This window comes from Corvus moneduloides, chromosome 1 (genome assembly GCF_009650955.1).
Source record: "Corvus moneduloides isolate bCorMon1 chromosome 1, bCorMon1.pri, whole genome shotgun sequence".
Lineage (NCBI taxonomy): Eukaryota > Metazoa > Chordata > Aves > Passeriformes > Corvidae > Corvus > Corvus moneduloides.
In genome coordinates, this window is record NC_045476.1 from 3,274,621 (window position 1) to 3,292,056 (window position 17,436).

Consider the following 17,436-nt stretch of genomic DNA (forward strand, 5'->3'; position numbering starts at 1 on the left):
TCTTCTTGAGGCTGAACAGCCCCAGCTCTCTCAGCGTTTGCTCGTCACAGAGATGCTCCAGTCCCTTCATCACCTTCACAGTCCTCCTCTGGACCTGCTCCAGGAGCTCCATGGCTCTAGTTTACCCCTTTCCTCCTGGGAAATGCTTACTTCTCCAAGTTTTCCTGTCTTAAAATATGCACAAACCACAAAAAACACCTGTGATGAGAAGGAACACAGTCTGATTTATGCTGTCTTACACTGGACAATGCAGCGCTGAGGGAACCTGTTTCTGTTTCTCATCATTCTTGATTTCTTTCTCCTTGACCTCACTCTGTTGAAGCTTTTGAGTGTTTTGTAATTAACCACACCTCACCTCCACTCTGCCAGAGTTCCTCCAGCAGCTCAGGAGAGGTGTGGGATTCCCAAGGGTCTTGTGTTTGATCTGTCAGGCTCATGAAGTTGTCTTGGTAATAACATGGATGGAAAGCGTGGGAGCTGAGAAATGAGCACGTTCCATTCTCTGAGGAGCACCCATGGTCTCTGGTCACAGACACCCACAAAATCTGGCCTGATGAACCACCCTTAACAGCTGAGAAGTGACTATGGGAGGTGTGTCCAGCCCTAATTCCTGGAAATTCAAAGTAAAATAGGACATCTTTTGTCCTGATGTGACTGATTTGGACGGCAAGTCATGGAGTGACAGCCAGCACAGTCAACTATGCCACGGAGCATGGAAACTTCTCTAACCACAGACACTGGCATCCTCTGGCTGTGCCTCAAAGCAGATGATCCAAGATCCCTGTGCCTGCAATTTCACCCTGGGCAAAGCTCCAGCAATGCTACATCTCAGCAGCTGAATTGAATTTGGCACTGCCACGACCACAACCATACAAGGACAGTTAATTGCTCTTCCTGGCAAAATGGGTGCCCCCTCTAACCTTTACCTGATCCATGACTTGTGTCCCCAGCCAGGTCACCACGCTGCCAGCTGGACAGGAAATCCCAGGAGCAAACTTTCTGGGATAAGTCTGATAAATTGCAGTTGAAGGAGTGTCTGGGTCAAAAGCGTTTCCTGCAGTGACATGGGGGTCACCACTGAGCCACATCCCCAAGTGCCAAATCATTTAAATTCCCTCAAGGATGGCGACTCCCTGGGCACCTCTTTCAACACTTGACAACCCTTTCCATGATGAAATATTTCTTAATTCCCAGCCTAAACCTCCCCTGGCTCAACTTGAAGCCGTCTCCTCTTGTCCTGTCGCTTTTTCCTTGGGATCTGATTACTTGGTATGAAATCCCTCACAGGTATAATTAAATAATAAAACTTCCAAAGCAATTAAAACCTTTTATTTTGCTTCTTGATTTCTGCAGAGGCATCACAACATGTTTTAAAGCTGTTCTGTGACAATCAGGAAAGGTGGAAACTTTTATTTTCCTTTTCAATTATAGTTAAGTTTTTTCTCTCTTCATATTGACACAGGAACTGCAGCTTTAAGGAAAATAATTTAATTTGGGGGTGCATTTAAATTTAGTCCTTCACCTTAAAGGATAAAATTATATTAGCTATAAGTGTCTAGGTAAAATCACACCCTGGAGATGCTTTTTTTTCTTTCAGTGACCATGGAAGGAGCTGAGGAAGGTGGTTTGGATGCTTTTGTGGAGCTCAGTGAAATGAATTTCACTCTCCTTTCTAAGACTTAGAATAAATAACACCACAACTGGGAACACTCTGGTTCCTTCACCCATGGCAAGCAGTATTTTTCTCCTTCATTGTCATTCTGGTGAAATGTTAGAATGATTTTTTTTTTCCTTTCATAACTAATAAATGTTTGGCACCAGCTTCATAACTTAACCCTTCCAGGCCATATCAGAAAATAAACTGGATTAAAACCATTCCATACTGATGGGGGATTACCCTTAGTTTTCTTGCTTATTTGAACAAGAACGCCATATTTAAATTTAAATTTAATATTTTAGGTTTCAAGAGGGTTTTTTTCCCCAGAGTCTACTGAATTATTGATTTTTAGTAGCAAGGATAGGAAAGAAAACATTTATTTGCTCAGGCTGACATTGGAGTCATACCTTTTAAATAAAACAGGACAAAGGATGCTCAAAAATTCTGAAAAGCAGAGAAGACTGTACCTCTGCTGCTGCAGTCATGTATCTGCTTCTGCTGCTTATTTTTCAGCTGGAATAACAACTCTTTGTTTAAGAATTCCCATTAGTTGCTGTGGAAATAATGATGAATCCTGGGGGAAAAAAAAAAGGGCAATTCTAAATGGGGTTATGGAAAAGAAAGAGAAATTCCCAGAGCAACAGAGAGAAATTCCCAGAGTAACAGAGATCTTGTGTACAGATTTTTTAATTAAAAAAAAAAAGAGAGAAAATGGTGAAAAAAAGAAGCAAATAGAAGATTCTAGGCTAAAAAGCTGATTCAAGGTATCTGCGTGATTAAAAGGAAAAGAGACAAGATCTATCACAAAGGATTTACTTTTACTATTCATAAGCACCTGCAAAAAATAGACATTTCTGCCTGAGCTGCTCCCGTGGGGCTCCTTGAGAAGGTCTGATCAATTCAGTCAATGGACAGTGAGATCCAATTCCCGTCATCCTCAATTAGACATCCAGTGTAGGTGACAATAAGCCACGCTGAAAAGCTGCCTGGCTTTGTCCACTGATGGTCAGTGAAGCCCTGAGGGGTGAAATTCCCACCCACATCTGCACTACAAGCACCCAAGGAGAGGGGAAGAAAATCCCACCGTGGGAATGAGAGCAGGGACAGCCAATCAACACTTTCTGTAACGGGGTATCAGTGCCACCTCTCCTCATACCTCGTGTTTTGTGGAATTCCAGAAAGGTTTGGGTTGGAAGGGACCTCAAAGATCCTCTCGTTCCACCCCCTGCCATGGGCAGGGACACCTTCCACTATCCCAGGCTGCTCTAAGCCCTGTCAAAGGTTGCTGGAAAAATGACCAGAATAATGCACTCATAAAATTGCCTGATTTTGAACGTTGCTCCTCCGAAGAAGTTGGCCCAAGGAAGAAATTATTTCGTTCCAGGACATTTGGGCTTTTGAGTGCTAAACTCCAGATCAAACCTCAGCTCCTCAGGAAAGGGAAAGGAGGACTATTCCCTCCCAGGACAGGACTGTCTCCTTCTCTTGTTCTTCTCTCCCTCAAAAAAGATTTTTTGACATTTTCTTCTTGAATCGGGCTTTGTGATTTATTTTTCTTGGTTTTATTTTCACATTTTACCAGCTTCTGCTATGAAAATTTTGTCTTTCTTGTAAAAGCACAATTAAAACCAATCATTTGGGTGTATTTATACATTGATTAGCAAATGCTTCTGCACATTCCCAACTCTTTATCAACCCAGCTGCCCTTTGCAGGATAAGAAAGAGCTGAGAATTTTGAGGAAAACTTACAGATAAGAGTGTTCCAGGAAAAAGAGCAGGACCTCTTTGAACAGTTGAAACTGTGCTACATTTGCCAGCTTCAGATTTTCTTGCACTTTTGTCTGAAATGTTTGATTCTGAGCATTCCAGCACATACAAAGCTGAGCAGGCTGGGTACAGCTATGAACTATTATCATCTTCCAGCAGAGAGTGTGTTGCGGTTTTTATCAGCCATTGGGGATTTATTTGATGTGTATTAGCTGAATTCTTCTGAAGTTATTAGGTTTTTTCACAGAACCAATGAGCAATTTGTAAAAGCCATTCCCTGGTGGCCTCGGTCAAGCCTAAAGACTTAAATCAGGAAGCAAAACCTGACACATTAACCTTTGTGTCCTTGATGGGCTGCAAAACAAAAGGGTTTTTAAAAAAAAGGGTTTAATAAGCTGTGAAAGAACATACTTAATTTAAAAAAAAAAGAGCCAAGGCAACAAGAGACCACAAACTGCTACAGGAAGAAGAAGAAATGAGGGCAGGCCAAATTCTCAGATAGAGTGAATTGGTGTGATTCCAGTAAAGTCAGTGGTGCTGGGTCAAATTATCTGAGTTGTGGATCTGGACTGAAGAGGATAAGTATGTGAGAGCACTGCTGAATCAAAGGCAGATGAAAACACTGCTGAGCTGAGCTAAGTATTCCCATCTTGTCCCAGAATAGAGAAGAAAAAGAAAAACAGGTCATGTTTCTGCTGTCTTTCCACAGCTTCCAAAATAATCATGGTTTACTCCTAATACTGCTGCAGTTTAGCACTATGTACCGCTTTATTTACACACACAGCACCATTTTAATCCACATTTTCCTCTTCTTTCCATTCTCCCAAATTAAATTATAGCCTTGATGGCTCTGGGTAATGCACAATGAAAATACTCTCCTTGAGCTATGATTCTAAATCCCCAAATGGATTTGTATAAATAAACTGCTGAGGTATCATTCCTCTGTCACTTGATATATTAAAAATTAGGATGTATTTTCCCCTCCATGCTGCTCTGAAGCAGGAAATAATTTTCATTTTCCTTTGCTGTACCACAATCAAAGTTTGTAGGCAGCAGTTTAGCTTAATCATACTTATGCAATTACTGTCAGAGCCTGACATTTTCCTTTCACCTTCACTATTCCCAGGAGATTAAGCTATCAACCCTTCAAGATCATTACAGTTGTTTACATGCAGGTGGCAAAAGGAGTCTCAAACAGCAGGAAATCTTTATCTCTGGCTGTGGCATGAACCAAACTCTCTGCATGTTGGGGATTCTTTATTTAGTGGGATGGAATGGAAGCAGTATCCACACCCGAGAAATGGACTAAACAGGGGAACACAAATGTTTCTCTGGGAAAAGCTTGAGACAGCAGCATAGGAATTCTAATGGAAAGGTTGTTCCCCAGACATCCCAGGATGCGTGCTTCCGTGATGAATGATGGGAGCCACCTGGACATCAGATAATCCTTTCAATTTTTCTCCCCCTCTTAAGCCAACCTACTAAGGTCAACATGGTTGATACACTGAGAGAAAACTTAGCAAAAGTGTTGAGTAGCTGAGGGGGAGGAAGGAGCAGCAGATGAGACTGACAGGTTTTGATTCTCCACTCTTTTTTTAAAATTTTTTTTTAATGCCAATTAAACAGAACTTCTGTGGGTGTTCCTGCCCCTGGGGAGGCTGCTCAGAGCAGCTGCTCTTGGGTTGACCAGCGCTGAGGCTGTGTGAGCTCTGAAATGTCAGGGTCTGAAAACAGCAGCTGTTTCTTCAGGGCTCCTGTGGCTGAAAGGAGTTGGCAGAGACTTTAAAAAACCTGTCTGGCTTCTCAGCCATCCCCTCACTCGGCCTTTAGGAAGCAGCTCTTGCTCAGGTGAGACATTATTGCAGGTACACACACACACACTCTAGCCAATCCCTGGACTTCCTCGTGTTTATTTGTTTATAAGTAGAGCCATAGCATCAGAATACAGCCTGGTTTGGGTTGCAAGGGACCTCAAACACCATCCAGTTCCAATCCCCTGCCATGGGTGGGGACACCTTCCCCTAGAGGAGGTTGCTGGCCTGCAACTCTTCCATTTAACGCTGGACACCTCTTTTCTCTTAGATGCCATAGCAAACCTTGCTTTCAGTCCATTTTCACCTGCCCAGCACCACCAACACATAAAATGCAAGACCCAAACAAAGCCTTCATTACTTTTTAATTGATTTCCTAAGGAAAGGAAGCTTCTGCAACCCTGCTGCATGTCTGCCAGTCCCCACTATTCATCAAGTACCTTGGCTGGGTTCAATCATCATTAGACAAGAGGTAAATGCTTCAAGGGTATTAAAGTCTGCTAAGGATGGTTAGGAACTGAGAGGAGATGGGCAACAGCTGGTGTTGCAATTATAAGAATTGGATATTCAGGATTTAAATCATAATATTTGACACCAGAGAATCTTCAGAATGGAAAAGAAACCAGATTTTGCAAGTCCTTCTGCTAATGAAGATCTTTATTCTTTTCTTTTTAAATCCCCTGGGCGACCAGCACAATCTGGTGAACATTTCTATGGTTAGACTTATTTCTGTTGCTCTTCATTTTATATAAATAAGGTTATTTGTTTAATTACTCTGTTCCTTCAAGTTGTTAAAACCACATTAAGATACTTTTAATTTCTCAGTATATTATATTCCTTATTTCATTAAACTGAAGCACTTACTTAAAGCTTACAGTGTTCACTCCTCCAGCATAGACATAGAAATCAGAATCAAAGGTTCTCCTTATTTCTCTATTTATATAATCTTCCCTATCTTTACTATGTAGGGCTAAGTCTTCTATTATTGTTATGGAATATTTAAAACCCATTTAAAATGCTATCAAGGTTGTTTCCAAAGACATTTGGAATGAAAGTCATTTAAAAAGCCATTTTCAGTAATTTCATGAACTCCATTTCTTCCCCAAATTTGTATTTTAGTGTGAAAGGTAATAGTATGGTCATGTAAGTAAAAATTACCATAAATTTAATTAACTGCATTGCTTAACATAATAAAAACCCCTATCTGTTAAACAGAGGATTTCTTCATTTAAAAACAAAGAAGACAATTGTATATTTTTTTAACTTCTCTTTCCAGTGACAAGAATGCAGCAAACATTTCCCTTGGCTGAAGGAGGAAATCAAATGATGAAGGCACTGCTTTCCACACGTGATTCCTCAGATCACCACAACCTGTGTGCAGCCTCAAGCAAATGCACAACCAGACTTTGAGCATTTGCTCAGTAGATTATTCCTCCTTTTGAACCAGAGTCACAAATTCTGTTCTGTGCTGCAGTTTTCAACCTCTTCTTGCAGCTGAACTTCAAGCACAAGTTAGAAATCCAACGGGATAATTAGTGTCTTACAGGCTTTCATTAAGCAACTTTTTTATGTATCAAAGGTGGATAGGATTTCAAGATCTGATATTTCTCACATGGAGATAAAGGGAGCCAATGGGCAAAAATAATCCCCTCCAAGCACAAATGAATATCTGGGCTGGCTGGGATGCAGAATAAAGCAGAGGAGCAGCGAAAGGTTCCCCATGTCACGGGAGAGGGAGGCAGACACAGATAATTTTGCTCTAGCAGTATTTACTGTGTTAAATAAATGTGATTCTTCAGCTTCTGTGCACAAATGTTACTGATTCCCTTTGACTGCAAGGACTATACGTTTCAGGTTGCATTTCACCCCTTGCTGTGCAACACCTTGCAAAAAACTGAAGCTATCCACTGTCAGCATTGAACCAGCATGGATCTCAAGGACATTCCCAGCAGATGGCAGTTCATTTAAGGATCTTTAATTAATTAAAGACAGGAATCAGGACCTGTCTGTCTTATAAGCTTCCAGGAGTGTTGTACTCTGAGTCTTGAAAGTCACAATGGCCAGAGCTCTTGCAGTACTCAAAACAAGAATATTGGGGCTTAATTTTTAGGCTCTTATTTCTTAAAAATCTTATGTAAAAACATTCTAGATAATGTAGTCATTTTCTGGTTAATTACTGCTCTTTTGGCTTCCGGCTCTGTACAATAATATGGTAAAGAATTTGTCCTGAGGACCAAGAGCTGTTTCATAAGGAGATTAAAAAGCATGGACAAAATTATCATGAGCAATGTGTGGAGTGGACTCAGCCCAGCTCCCAAAGGGCCCTAACACTGCATTAGGCAAAATATTTGTACAACTTATAAAGCACTGAGCACGAATAGAAATACCATGAACTCCCTTTGATCTTTCCTAAGGGCAAAGATAAAAGGATACTTACAAAGGGATGTGAAATTTCACCTTTCTGTTGCCAATACCTTGTAAGTCACAGGTTGTATCTCCATTTTTCATTCCAGTCCTTGAGCTCTATGTTTCCTGAGTACTCATTTGTAATAGATTTTTCTCAAGATAACATTTTAATTTCTTTTTCCTTAAAATACAGCTCACAGGAAACAGTAATTCCTGCTCCAAAGTAAAAGAAACAAAGATCAAACCAGAATAATGACTCCATGATTTGCCTATTCAAGTTCTTTATGGTTGCTACTTTTCATTTTTACAACTATAAGAGATTGATCTGAAATTTAACTGCTTTGAGGAGCCAGTGAGAGCAAAAAATATGAGGTGTAGTACTGTGTTTGTAAATGTATACGGCCACATTTTTAGATGTGGCACTTAGAAACATGGGTTAGTGGTTGGGCCTGGCAGGGTGAGGTTAATGCTTGGTCTCAGTGATCCTGGAGGTCTTTTCCAGCCTTAATGACTCCAGGATTCAATGATTCTGTACACAGGTAGATATGGAAAAATAGGCAAAAATGTATTTTACATTTGCACTTTCAGGATGTGTTAATGGTTTTATTTTCATAGCATATCAGAAGAACTGGCAGGAAAAATAGCTAATATTATGCTGGAGGTTGTATAAATATGTAATAGTTCTCTCCTAATCATCATCATCCCCAAATCCTCAATCACAATCATCCCCACAAGATGTCCAGGAGGAACAACCTGACTTTTCCATTCAGCCCAAATTAATACTGCCAGTACTGAGTAGCTTTATTCAAGTTACACAAAGAGCAAAGTTCCTTTCCTGAGACCCCATAAAGCAGAATCTATAGCTGGACTCGTTTGGTCAGGCACTAAAATCCAATTTTATGCAGCAACACCACTCTCACCTCCCAAGCAGCAGAGCTGGAGTGGGCTCTCCACACTGCACATTTTTTAAGCCTGTGTTCAGCCAGGCTATAAATTATCCCTTCACATGCTGAAGTAAAACTGCAGAGGTCCCGGCTATGAAAATACACGAGCAGGAACAATGAAATGGGCATTTTGAGCAGAGATAACCCGTGCCTCGTTCCTGAAAATGAACAGCTAGGCTGCTGGCAATTATCTCTAATTACAGTTGGTACAAAAGGGTTTTCATAACGCACTTTTGTGCAATGTGCAAGCTTGAGATGAGGTCCAAAGGCTGAAACATTTGTTCCCCTTTTCCATTAAGTGCGTTTTAAAAAAATAATAATTAGAAGATCATTCAGGAGGAAAGATAACACTCTGACATGGTCACTTAGTAAAGACATAAGACTTATTATTTGCCTCTCAAGAGGCCTGATCCTGTCCCAGTTTAATATGAACCATCATGTAAACATTTAATTACCAGAACTGAAAGAAAAGGGAGAGAAAAAGTATCATTAAACCCATTTTCCAGATAAAGAATCTGCCACAAAAAGTTCTTTGCATACATTTTGCATCAAAGCTCAGAAACTCCCAGCCCAAGGGTAATTTTTAGGACTCAAATTACTTGGAATTTGTCAGAAAAGTTCTCTCAAAAAGATTGCAAAAAAAAAAAAAAAAAGATATATCAGCGTCAGTTATAGTTTTTCTGATCATTTTTTGGGTTTAGATTTTGCTTTGTCCCTGTTGTGGTGATTAACTGTGAAGCAAAGAGATCAATACCCCTTGATAAGATAGCAAAGGATAATCTTCCTTTGGTGCTTGGAACATAAATATTGGTCTGCTCTTGTCAAGCAGATCCTACTGTAAGACCTGTCCAGATGTTTGTAGTTTTGCCAATCCATTAATCATTCCTTGCTTGGGCTGCTTCCTCAGCCTGAGCTCTGTTGGTGAACAACTTTTTCTGAGCAAATCTTGGATTAAAATTCTGCCTTTCCTTACACACTGCTGTTAGGGGAGCTGAACTAAGAAGAAAAAATAAGCTCTTATTTATGCTCTGGATAAAACAAATTCTTTGGTGCCTCACGTGCTCCTTGTGCTGCCATAGGTGCATGAAACCTTCAGTATTTACTGAATCATTTACCTGACCCACTGCATTCGCTGTGTTTAGAGCCAGGATTGCTTTGAACACTCAGCTAAAAGTAATCACCAGGAACAACAAATATCAAGATTTTAATTGCACTCCATGTGTCTTGTTGTTCTAAAGAATTACTTCAAACGTCTATTTGATTAACCAAAAGAGAAATAGAAAAATTAAAATGTTATTTGTCCATAAGTCTCCTGTATCAGGAATCTAAGTGCTTTCTCAATAATAAAAGTCACAAAATTCCCTCTGGGGCAAATGAGCTTCAGCATATTGGTCTTGGACTTGAAAGGTCTGATTTTGTAGAGGGCTGGTTGTGCTTTCTTCCTTCAGAATTATAAGAAATTGGTGTCCCTTCTCACCTTTAATGATGAAAAGATTCTCTTGAGCCATTCATTATGCTAATTAGTGCCCTAGACAGCACTGACTTAAAATAGAATATTTCATACTTGCTAATTGCCTGAGATTCACAGATGAAGGTAGTTGGATATGCTGTCCAGAGAAGCTGTGGCTGCCCTATCCCTGGAAGTGTCCAAGGCCAGGTTGGATGGGGCTTGGAGCACCCTGGGGTAGTGGAAGGTGGCTCTGCACATGGCAGGGGGTTGGAATGAGATGATCTTTAAGGTTCCTTCCAACCCAAACCATTCTGGGACTCTATAAAAAGGTATTTAAAATTAATTTGATTATTCCTAATGACTACAAGACTATGCCAGTCAAGACAGAGCTGAAGGAGAACAGCTGAAGCAATGGTGCAAAAAGTGCCCCAATAGATGTGATCATTATGCAAATAACCCCAGAGAACTGTGATAGCACAGACAACAGAGCATTGAGTTTGCTTTGCTATCCATTGTCACATTTTCAAACCAATGAGCACCAGGACGTGGTTGGTCTGATCTTCAGCTCTGACATTGTGGGTAGGTTGAATCTGGAGAATTTCCTAAGTTCTATGGACAAAAAAAAATAGGAATAAGAAACAATTAAAAAGAACATTTTTAAAACATGAGAATTTCCTAAGTTCTATGGACAAAAAAAAAAAAGGAATAAGAAACAATTAAAAAGAACATTTTTAAAACATATCACTAATTTTAGGTAACTCTGTGGTTGCCCTCAGGGCCCAAAACAGAATGTCTTTTTAAATGGAAAATTCTGTGGAACGGGAGGAGCCGTGTGCTTCATGTCTTGCCTCAGCAGCAGAGATGTTGCCCTAGAAACACAGCAAAGAATAAGTTTGACAAGGCAATCTCTGCTGTACAAAAAATTAACTGTTTCCATGTGGTGCACTGGCCGTGGCTGCAGGTTTCATCCCTGTTTGGAAAACTTAAAAATGTTCCAGTGCGTGCTTTTCAAACACATCAGGGGTCAGTTCTGCAGAGGAGGCCTGGTCTATCACTGAGGCCATGGTTTGGCAGGAGGAACACCCGGTGTCCCCAAATTTTGAGCCAGTGACTGTGGTGTCAGGGGATTAGATGCTGGTGGCTGGCATGGTGATGTCTCTGTGTTTGTTCTGCAGAAAACCAGCTCTAAAAAGAAGTCTTGGAAGCTGTCCCTCATGGCATCATCTCCTAACAGCATCTGCTCCTTTTCAGCCCTACAAATGGAACTGCAGGAGATGCTGCTCAGGCAGAGCATGAATTTGAAATGAAAGTTGGAGTCTCCAAAGGTGTGGAATGTGCGTCTCCCTCCAGAGAGACTATTAAGGAGGAAACTCTTCTCACTGAGACAGAGACAGTTTTGCAAACTGCCTTTTTATCAAAATGATAAAGGTAATTTTTCACATTCACTGCCATCAGCCAGAGTTAACTGTGGGCTCACAGGGAGATAAAACACCTGAAGTTGCCCAAATAGAGGACATAACCCTAACAGATCTTTCCTAATTCAGCCATGGTTCTGCTTTCTGATGATCAGGATTCTTTTTTTCCCCTCCCACATTCCTTGGGCCTAAGCAGGCTGTAGGACAGCAATGATGAGCCTTTTGTGCTTCTCCACAGAGCAAAGGCTCCCTCCATGAGCCTGTGAAGATCTCTGAGATCCATCCCCAAAACTTCAGTGGGAGACACATTAAGGATGTTCATTCAGGGCACTTCACACTTCATTCCAAGCCTAATTACTTCCGTTCAAGTAGCAAAATGGATAAATTAATTTATTCCAGGAACAGGCATTTTCCTATGTTCCTCATCAGTATGAGCAGTTCTTCAAGCATTTCTAAACCAGTCTCCTCTGATCCAGCCCTACTTTTATTCTCTCCCTCCTTTTTTTTCCCTGCTTCAAGTCAATTTTATTTGATTTTCACCTCTGCTTGCCTTGAAAAAAATCTCTTTAAGGCTCTTTTCTACTTAATGCTCTCTGCACAGTGACTGACAAGAAACTTTTCCTTTTATTATCTCCACTCCAACACTCAGGTGAGTCCCTCATTTGCCACATTAGACGGTCACAGTGCCCTTTTAATTCCATGTTGTGATGCTGCCAAAGGCAAAATGTAGCTATTGCAAGGCGGGCTCCTAAAAGGTACATACGTATTTTGGAGCTGATCATTCCTGACTCCCTTTTAATTAATAAAAGGAGATATGTAAGATAACTAAAATTCTGCTGATGTCTTGGATACTCAGGTTAGCATGACCCGAATTATCTTCTGTTGATGATTATTTAACTGTAAGATGATTCTGTCATACTAACTCAGATATTTAACTGTTGTGCAGGGCTATATCAGTCCTACCCCAGAGTTATGACTGAGAGTTGGTGGAATGCATCTCCAGGAGATGAGTCCATGGCCTGTTCGTGTCCTTCAGTGCAGTAATTTTGATTTTAGTTTCTAGCTGCAGTACAGGGGAGAAAAAAATATATTGAAAGGTTACTAAAGATTCATCCAAGCTACACTTTAAATAGAAATTCTGAAAACACACAATGTCTGTGGAATCACAGTGAGAGTGCTGATAAAATCACAATGAAAATAACTATGTTTCTATGATAACCAGTTATTGACAGGCTTAGTTGTTATCTTATTTTGCAGGGAAAAAAATAAAGAGTAAACACTTGCCATTAGAATTTTCTTGGATTCTTTTGTGTCCTGGGAGTTTCAAGACATAACCAAAGGGGAATTATGTTTTCTTCTCTGAAAATGCATTTTCAGACTACAGACAGAGGACTGTTATTTAGCCTCTGAGTTGCAGAATTCAAACAATACTTTCAAATAATCACTTTTCTTGTATAAAAACACACGCCAGCTTCCCTAAATGGCTGAAGAATACCTCAAAGACAAGGTCATGTTTTCCCTGTTCCTTTTGAACTTTGTCAGGCATGATGCTGAGTTAGACAGAACTTCCATCTGAGCAGAGCAAATATTCCTACAGTGCCTCAAATAATCCTTTAAACACCGGTGTCAGTGACAAAAGGCCATGGAAACCCTTTACTCATTTTATAGCAGTCACAGAGTCAGGATGAGACACGAGTTAGGATGAGATGTGGTGCTCAAAAATCCTGACAAAGCCTTTACTTGGATATTTTCTACTGATACAGGTTATTCACTCTCCTCTTCTAAGGCCTTTACAGAAAAACAGTATTAAGGGTACACACAAGGGACTGGCAACTGCTGTATGGCACCATTAAGTATCACATGCAATATAAGATAATTTAGAACATTTCACAGGGATTTACATTTGGTGAACCAAAAACTCTCCTCTGGTTAGTAAAAAAATAGCAACCTACTTCCCTTGTCATAATTTCTCAGGATCCAACAGACAAAATGAATAAAGGTCTGAAGTAAGACCATGTTTGCCAGCACTTTGACATTTTACCAAAGAACTTTTTTATCCAAAGAGATTATTTTTAATTTCACTCGTGGCAAGACTCTGGCATTTGGGCAGCTGAACTACCCTGCTCAGGGTGTAAGTTTACTTACTCATACAGCCAGACAACAGCTTTTGAGACTGGGATAGCTGAGACACCCACTCAGAAGTGGCAGATATGGAACTACAGCTAGGGAAGGTCCATGCCCTCTTGAAATTCAAGTGAAGTTCAGGCAGGATATCACAAACAGACACAGAAATGTAAACAGTTAAATCAGATTGAGGTGTCTACTGAGCACAGAGAGAGCAGAAACACACACCTAGCAGTAGAATACCTGAATGTTTAGTTAAACTTAGTTGTTTTCATCTTCGGCTGAGTCCTACGCCACATGTTGTGCCTGCAGGGTCACGCAGGCAGATCCAAGCTTAACACCCTCAGCAGCTCCCAGGGCTGGATTTCCTTTGCACAGAGAAACTCCCTCAATTCAGTGCCATGCATGGCAAATAAGGAAAGCAACACTTGTGCCTCCCAAAGAGCTCTGTGTGAATATTGCCCGTTTCCCTCAGCATTGCTAAGAGACGTTCATCAGCTGGAGAGGTGGCTGGGTATGGTCACTGGAGTAAATAAAACAACCCAAATAAACACAAAGCCAACCCCTGCCTTGCAGGAGAGAGGCGACATGGACAGAATTGCAATCACCCAGAGCAGCTGCAAGTGGAGATCTTAACACAGAAAATCCAGCAATGCCACAGGGAGGGTGATGGAGCAAAGTTAATCCTATTATAAATTAGTTTGTGCTTCCTGCTCTGAATGCTTGGGTTACCCTCTTTGTTTCTAGAAAACATGATTTGGGAGGCTTAGCCTGCACAAACAACTGAGTCAACAAGTCCTGTGCCTGCAGGAAAGAAACAGGCCAGCCCTGGTTTGTGCTGATTCATGGCTATTTATTTAAGGTTTAGAGATATGGTCATAGATCACTAGGATTTAAATTCCTCTTTGAAAGGATAAAACTTGAATTAATTGGTTAATTAAGCCCTTTAGCCGCTGTCAGTGAATCATGGCTTAGTAGATTACTTGTATGTAAAACACACATCAGGACTGCAGACTCCAGTCTAATCGGAAGAAAGGTCGTGATGCTCATAGGTCTTTCCTCACAGCTGTCATCTGGTTAAAGGATTCATTCAACTCTCTAAATTGTAGAAAAAGCAAATAGACCCTGAAAATAAGTCAGGACAGTTTATCACATCTGGGATTGGGTAGAGCCAAAACACAATTAAGGTGCAAAGTCTGCATCCTATTTGTGCTAATAATTAATTTGGTGGGGTTTTTTAAGTATATGCACTTGAACTCTCTGATACAGGTGGCTGGCTTTAAAAAAGAATCCAGCTGCCTGTTTTACAGACATCGTTGGGTGCTTAATGACATCACTGAAATTCTGAAACACTCAGACTAGAATTTTCCCATGTACTTATACGAAATATGAGCTATCAGCACTCTGTTGGTCACAGTGTGCTTTTGTTCACCTATAGACTACCTGGCATAAAGCCCCCAAAGAAGAGGATGTGGAATTCTGCTCATCTCTTGAGCATTCAATGCCTCAAAAATACTCCAGGGTTTCAGTTTGCTTTTCTTTTGGTAGTAGGCACTAATCCTCCAGGGATAAATACCTAGAAATTTATGCCGTTTTCCTGCTTTGCTTCATCCCCCTCCAGTGCTGTGCAGACTTGGAGGCATCTTCCAGACACAGCATGCAGGATAATGTGAAGGAAGATCAGATATTGGTCTGGGGATCAGCAGAGGAAAAATGGTGGTCCCCTGATCACCTGCATCACCTCCTCTATTTGGAGTTTGCCTCACCTAAAAGGGTGTTTATTCATTTTGAGATGGTTTCTCCTGCTCAGGTGGTTACTAGGAAAGCTGATGCTTACTCTCTGTGCTCTTCATACGAGTAGAAAAGCCCTTCAGAGAGGAGTTTTGGGATGGTTCAAAGGGCAAAGAGTTGGTCACTCCTTGTCTCTGGGCAGTGTCAGGTGTTTCTGTGCTATGGCTGGAAGCTTCCACACCACACACCCCATAAAAATGGGAAAGGATTGGTTCTGAGATCCCTTTAGACAGCCTCAGTACCAAAAAATACACATCACATGCATTTTCTTAAGTAAGCCAAGCTAATTTGTAATAAAAACTGGCTGCTTCACAGATGTCTGACAATTCTATTCTTTCATAAAGTTGTGAATGTTTTCTTTTAAAGAAAGGTCTTTGCTGCTCAGCACCAAATTAATAAGGCAGTTCCACATTAGGTGAATATTAAATAATTGTTAAGTTACGTCTTTAGGCATGATAAGCAAATAAGAGCCTAATCTAGTTGCTATATAATTATCTTAAAATTATATATGCAGCATATATAATAGTTTTTTTAATATGTAATTATAACTGTTCTTACAATTTAAAAATAGGAATTCAAACATGAGAGCCACAGCTATCCTTAGCAAAACATGATCCACCATTAACCTGCTCCATATATCCATTTCTACAGGTGCTTTAAGGGATTTAAGTGAATGCTTAAACCCCAAATGAGAAAAGGAAGCATTTCTGACTCTTGAAATAAAATGTTTTGGGGAAAACTCCCTCAGGCCAGAGTTTAAAGGGCTTAAATGAATCACTGAATGAGGTGAACTGTAGATATTACACCTCTAATGTCTTGGGGTGCATTCTACACCCAACAGAAAGAGAAGAACAGAATCACAGAATGGTTTTGGATGAAGGGCAACTTAGAGATCACCCCATTCCAACACTTAAAAGTGTTGTCTGCAAATATATGACAAGCTGAGATAAACAATTCGGGAGAGGATTAATTAAAAAAAACAAATTATCCTAGTAGCATGAATTAATTAATTCAGACAGGAATTTCTGGATCACGAACTTCGGATCTGGAAGGAAAAACATTTCAAATACATACAAAGACCTGTCAGAACGAGTTCTGGTTTTAACTCTGCCAAAAAGTCTGTGATGTCATTTGCATCATGTTCTAGATGTGATTCATTAGTTTTATTGTCATCTGCATCAGGATTTCATGCCCCAGTGCTGTACCAGCTTTGAAGAATTAGAAAAGATCAGGCAGGAACTCAAGGGAGGCAGTGGATGTGAGCATATTTTTATCCACACCCTGTAAAACCAGCATCGAAATAAGTGACTTTTTACAAAGTGTGAATTATGTCAGATACAGCTGATTCTTCTTTCATGGAAGTTCTCAAGGCCAGCTCGGATGGGGCTTGGAGTTGAAGGTGTCCCTGTCCATGGCAAGGGTTGGAACTGGATGATCTTTAAGGTCCCTCCCAACCCAAACCATTCTGGGATTCTGATTTATGCAGCAAGGAGATTTAATAGACAGAATGACATGATGGTGGAAGTTGTCAGGGACTTCTGGAGAATGTCCTGACTGAGCCATCTCCTCAGTGAAATCTTGTCCGGGATTTTTTCCAGTTAAGTGTTGAATATCTCCAGAGGTGGAGGCTACACAGAGACAAACTGTCCCTGTGACTGAACCCTCTGACATTAAATATGCTTTGGGAAAAAGTTCAGATGGGATTTCCTCTTCTTGCAGGTTGTTCTTTCTCTCGGTATTATGGAGAGTACCCTGGCTATGTCTTCTTTCTTCCCCCCACAAGGTAAGATCTTCCCTTTGTCTTCCTCGTGCTGACCTGGCCCAGCTGTCTGGAACTGAGGTTTTAAACACCGTTGGGGAGCTGCAGTGGACTCACTTGAGTCTGTCCACACCTCTCTTGCACCTCTAGCCCAGCACAGGGCACAGACCCCAGGTACATCCCAGTGGGGACGAGCAGAGGGGAAGGATCCTGTCCCTCCACCTGCTGCTGATGCCATTCTTAATGCAGCCCAAGGTGCCTTTAATTTCCTTTGCTCTGAGGACACTCTGCTGTTTCATGGCCAGCTTGGTG